This window comes from Cupressus sempervirens, chromosome 10, assembly GCF_028749045.1.
Source record: "Cupressus sempervirens isolate cs-2001-9-10 chromosome 10, ASM2874904v1, whole genome shotgun sequence".
NCBI lineage: Eukaryota > Viridiplantae > Streptophyta > Pinopsida > Cupressales > Cupressaceae > Cupressus > Cupressus sempervirens.
In genome coordinates, this window is record NC_143127.1 from 217,593,997 (window position 1) to 217,600,353 (window position 6,357).

At 37.3% G+C, this 6,357-nt stretch overlaps 1 pseudogene; it reads right to left on the reverse strand.

Moving 5' to 3' along the window:
- Positions 1 to 745: 745 nt before the first annotated feature.
- On the reverse strand, positions 746 to 4,727 carry LOC149533414 (putative E3 ubiquitin-protein ligase ARI8; annotated as a pseudogene).
- Between the last annotated feature and the right edge of the window lie 1,630 nt (positions 4,728 to 6,357).

Sequence of the window (6,357 nt, forward strand, 5' to 3'; positions counted from 1 at the left end):
TCATTCTCATGACTGTAGTTGAGTTTCTCAAATACTTGCCTGTCATTATAAAATAATCATTTTAGTCTTCTATTTTTTATCATGTTTTTCTAAAAGCAAGATTTAAGAATCCGTCAGCAACCAAATAGGTCAGTCTAGGCCATATATAATAATCCCTAGCCTAGACCTTATCATTTTCATGACTGCAGTTGAGTTTCTCAAATACTTGCCTGTTATTATAGCATAATCATTTTAGTTTTCTATTTTTATCATGTTTTTCTAAAGGCGGGATTTAAGAATCCATGGGTGACCAAATAGGTCAGTCTGGGCCATATATAATAATCCCTAGCCCAAGCCTTATCATTCTCATGACTACAGTTGAGTTTCTCATTTATTATTATCCTACAATGTTTCCTTGTATGGCTTGCATAAGATTGCAGTGACTTAATACTAAATTTTAACAGTTAAATTATATTAAAGGTATAAGTTTTCACTACCCTATGATGTTTGGGGAATCTATTTTTTACAATATCAATGTCTCATCATATTGTATGATTTATGATGAGAATGAGAGAGTTCAACTTGATCATAACTTGAATTTCTTTTTATAATTATTAATATGAAATGTAGAAATCCAATAACTTTGATTGAAAATATAAATGACCAAGTGGTAAAATGCTATTATTTTATATTTAATCTCATTCATTACAACTTAGTCTGCATAATTTTCGTCCATTACAACTTGGCCTGCATAATCTTCTCTCGCTTAGGCTTCCTTTTCGATAGCATTGACACGGTTCTGAAAATAATGGCCAGTGGCATTTGTAAGGGTATCAAGCTTGATTCGAAATTCATCAAATTCTTCTGCATGCTTTTCGCTCTCAATAAAAACCTGCAACTCACTCTCAACACACTGCTGAAGTTGTTCTAAACGAGACTCGGCAGAAGCTTGGTTATACTCGAACAATTCCTTGTAGGCACTTTTATTTTCATTTTCAGCAAGATAATATCCTACATCCACTTCAGCACTCTTGTGCATTCAACGATCTGAGTTCACGCATCTCTCACTAATTTAACATGTGACTCAGGTAAGAATTGTTTGTCAGCCAACTGCTTGATCTGAACTTTCTGAGCACGCTTCACATTTGACACTGCTTTGGCCCTGGACTTTTCATGGGCTGCCCATCGCTCATAATAATGACTGTATCTATTCAAGGATTGTTTAATGACTTCCCTCTCTTCCTTCTTTATTTTCTCTTCCTCTGTTTCGGATTTCGGATTTCTGATTCCATCAACATTTAATCTGTCACACTCATAAAAATTTGCATGGTTCCACACGTCATATGCACATAACCTGCATTCTTCTCTATTGCCCGCCCATTTTCTAGCCGTGTCACAATCTGCGAGGCGATGCATCTCTTCCGAGCAACTCGAGCAAAAATGATGATAACATCTGCAGGTGACATCGTAGCATTCCGTGATTCCAATATGCAATTCCAATGCATACTCACATTCAGGAAAAGGGCACCATTTGATTCTTCCATTTTGCGCAACATAATGATTCAAAAAGAAATTGCCCATATTTTGATCTGTCCTGTTCATCTGTAATGAAAGAGAGCACGGTGTCCTCACCAACGGCAGCCCCACATTTTGGCTCTGGACATTTCAAAGTGAGACACCCCATTCCGTCTTCCCTAATTGAGGTCTGAATGTACTTTGTAATGTGCACAGCCAATAAGAGCTTTCATGTCAGTAATGGAGTGGGTTTCCATACAGATGGAACAGTATAACTGCTCCATCAACTCTTTTACTGAAGATTTCTCTTTCTCAAACAGCCTTAATTCTAGCTTTTGTTAGTCCATGAACCATTCAGCCAGCAAAATTGAGACATTCCACTTGAAATGGACGAGGAGGATTTTGGAGTAGGACGGGGATAAATTAGAGCAGAGGGAAGAAACAGAGTCGGTGGCCTTCTGTTGCCGCTGAATGATGTCTCATTGTAATAATATTTTGACCTTTTGAATCAGGAACCTTGTGAAATTTGTTTGCAACATTTCAATCAGACGCTTCTCGTCTTCCAACGCCCTCTGCCAGGAGGCCTGTATCCTATAGGAAGACAGACAAACATGTCAGGGAGTTGTTTTAAAAATATTTATACTGTCAAGAATATAAAATAATAAATAGTTATCCAAACATATCTATTGTCAAGAATAATAAATTATTTTAATCATTATAATGAGAATGTTAGAGCTCTCTGAAAAATTACCATTGAGCTATTGACTTTAGATAATGATGTTGGTCCAATAAGCAGTGTTAATTTGGCATCCGATGCCAGGAATAATAATGCCATTGGGTTGACTAGTTCTGATGTACAGATATAGGACTTGTTGATGTGTTTTTTATGACTCACCAAACAGTAGAACAAAATACTGTAATATCTTATCCTCTCTTGAATAAAGTCTTGTGTATGCTAAGATTGCTAGAAGATCATACAATGACTTCAAGGTTCTTTTAATGTCAGGTCTTGACTATGGATAAGATCGGTGGTTGATGTGATTTGTTGATGATCACAAGGGGCCTTACGTGTTTCTACAGATTCATTTCAAGCCATATTGGACGTGGAAGGTATCTTAAGGTTTTGCAATGAAGTACTTTTTGGAGTTTTAACAAAATATGCAGAAATTCAATAGGATAAGGTTCAGGAATTCTATTCTAATCCTAAGGGTAGTGATAACAACAAATAGTATTCTAATGGAAAAATTGCTCAATTTACTGAATTCTGCTTCGCCAAGTTATACTACAGCTAAGCGTGAACCAGTGCAATCTTCAAGGGTTATGCCAAAGATTTTCATATCACCGCATACACCATCATAAAGAACAATGTATACGAATGATAGAAGTTAAGCATATGCATGAAAGGGGTTCAAGCTAACTTTTTACGATGAGTTAGAATCACTAAAATGTCAAAAGTATGAACCAAAGGAATTCATCAATACACCATCATATTCTTCATTGCAATCACCACACATTGACTATGCTAAACTTAATCTAATCGAAGAAATTTAGGAGAACAAGCAAGCACTAAGACACGTCAAGTATTCACCAAACTCCAATGAAAACTTTATTATCTCAGTAACTCATAGCAACAATCTCATAAAAAATCTTCCCTTGCAAATGAGAAATGAGGCCTTTATATAGGTCCTTGATTACAACGGGTGGCCCAGATGATCACAATAACTAATGGCCAAGATCATGCGACATCAACCCTAATTAGGGTTAGGGCAATGGAAATGAATCTACATTAATGCCATAAGGAATCCACTACTGTAGTGGGTAATTAATGCCCACTATGTATGCTCATTTAAGGAGTGGGGTGTAATAAATGATCCCTATGCACACCCACTATGCATTTAATTCATCTATCCTTCATTTCTTCGCCTGAAAGATCAAAATCAATCTAACACTATTTTCAACTCCTCTGTACTAATGCTTGGTGTAGATTCTTGCTTGAATTCTAGAACTGCAATTGCTCTTTCTGCTTTTCCCAAGCTTTCATCCCAATCTGGTAGTAAGTCCTTAGTAGTGTGCACTGTATTTGAGAAGATGGAGAAGTTCTCAAAATCATCTCTTACATATACATTTAGCTGAAAGAATTCCTCTAACTTGACTTTTAAATTATCAATTTTCATTTCTTCTTCCCCCAATCTTTGTGATAACAAGGATGCAACTGCATTTGATATTCCTTGCTTGATGTTATCAACAATCTTTTTCCATCGACTGGATTCCCTGGTAAAGCTCTCAAACATTTCCTTAGCCATGATCACTACACTATACCATTGAATAAAATCATAGACATCCCCCTCGCTGATAACTTGACCATCAATCAATTCTTGCGTTGGGGTATCCATCAGATTCTAAATGTCGGCAATCACCTCTTCTTGGTAAATATGCTCATCCATCCATGATTCCTCCATGCACTGGATCCTAGAGATTGTAGCCAATGCCCTATCGTGCACTTGCACTAATTCTTCTGCATGTTTGAAGGCTACCTCTTGAATTCCTTCGATCCAAATCTTTGCACCCTGAGCAATCCGCTTGATTCTGTCAATATCACCTACCACTTCACTGGAAACACCTATTGGAGGGACAAATGATGGACCTTCCTCTCTTACTGGATGATTCAAGTTATTGATGTACTGACATAAGGCCCAAATTTCTCTTTTCTACTTTTCATACCTTTCTTCTACTTTCTTCAGCTTATCCTTCAAAGCCTGTGTAGAGTCATCAAATTCTTCCAATATTTCTCTTGGGAGGCCCGACCAAGATTTACTTCTGTAACATGATATTCATTTGGAGCAATTTGATTTTTCCCTTTGTCAACTATGGGAGTCGCAATCTGCAAGATTCTGGATCCTGATTCTCCTCTGATGAATTTAGTATATCTCTTTTGCTTTCCCTTGTTCTTCTAATCGGTTTGATCTGTCCAAAATTTCCTGTAATTCAATTGTTGGATCAACCTCCCTTTGTTGATGCAATTGAATTCGTTGCCTCAACCATTCTGGAATGGGTATACTTTGGTCCCCCAGAATTACCAATTGTTCTTTCCTTTGGACCACTCAAATATCAATCTCCTCTTCACCTCCCAGACTATCCATTGTAACCTCAGGAACTACGGCTTCAGCACTTGGAAGATGTATTGCCACTCCTAGAGTTTCTTCTTCTTGTGGACCATCTCCATCATTAATCATTTCTCACTCTAAGATTGTAGCGAGACTTTCCTCTGTAGCCATATCTTGATCTCTCCCTCTTTCTTGCATGGACTTTTCATAAGCATTTATACTCAACCTCTCATGAATTGGCCTATCCAAATTCTCTTCTTGCTCAAATCTCCTTATACTTGTCCCTACATCCTGCCTTTCAAAAGTTTCTATCTCTATGGCCAAGTAACTTATATGTGAATCCATTAGCTGGGGCAACTAATTTTTCAAGCTTATGCTCGATTCACCACTTTGTAAAATCTAAGACTGGTTTTGAAAGGGCTTCAAGATCTGTAATTTCTTTCTTCTTCCAATCAAATGGTTGAGCCATCATTTTTGGAGAATCCTTTTCACATCATGTTTGCGTCCTCCTCCATTTGATCAGGAACCTTGAATATGTTGCATGTTCTAATAATGTTCAATGGTAGTCTTGAATGCAATCTTTTTCTAATCTCATTCTCATCTGCTGCATTGCCCAAAAGTCTTCAAGGTGAACTTTGTGTTGGTACTTTGATCCTCCTACTGATGAGATCTTGTTGTAAGGATCAAAATCATTCCTCTTTGGATAAAGTCGAAGGCAGAATAAGTGGAGTTCATCTGATGATTTCTCTGGGGCTTTTAGACATGGGCATACCTCAGTTTTCCCTTCTCCTATGGAAATTGGAAACTACAATCCCAACTTTTTCTTCCCTTTTTGAATCTTGTCATAGGTAGTAAGTTGTCGAGTAAGCTCTAACAAGACCATCTTATCTATTGGATACCTGGGGAGTTTGTATGGCTCCGTGGAGAATCCTTGAACTTGGATGTATGAAAAGGTAGGAAACTGAATGAACCAGGTGCCATATTCTTCAACCAACTTCATTGCACCCATTGACATTCTTATATGTGGCCTCTTTTGTAGTGTTCTTACTATGCGCATGGAAAATATATCATTAACCCTCATGTAATCATCCTTTGAATACAAATGCAACTGCGGGTAACATTCATGGACTTTGAGGTGTTGGTTTCTGCTTCCAATTGGTCCTTTGCATCGTAGTCCATCATAATTTGTCCTTCGTGCTAGCATGTAGATGACATAGGAGCTCATGTAAAATTTCCTTGTATGCTCTAGATTCATCAACTGTTCATTTAGATTATCACTTATGAGCCCAACCCAATCTATTATGTCGCCTTCCTCCATCACCTGCTCAACAAAATACCACATCCAAGATTCAAACCTATAAGAATAAGGCATGCCAAATATGCGACTCAACATCATGATCATATCACTATATTCCCTCTGCAAGTCGAGCCATACTATTTCTTTAGGAATCTTGGAATGATGAGGTCTATTCTTTTTCAACCATCTTTTGTTGATTATGAAATGTCCCTTTTTTGATTTTACATGATATTTCCAACCTTTAATCAGATCTTTAAGATCAAACAACTAATATCACAAAGATCCTCCAAATTTCTCAAGAAACCCCAAATCGGGTATGCCAGAAATTGTGCCAAAAGCTTCACAGCTTCACCAATTATTAATAAATCTGAAAGTGGACATTTTTACAAAAATTTCAGCAGCATAACAGCCTACAAAATGAAATTTCCAGATCCGTATAACCTTTACACAACAGTTCTCAAA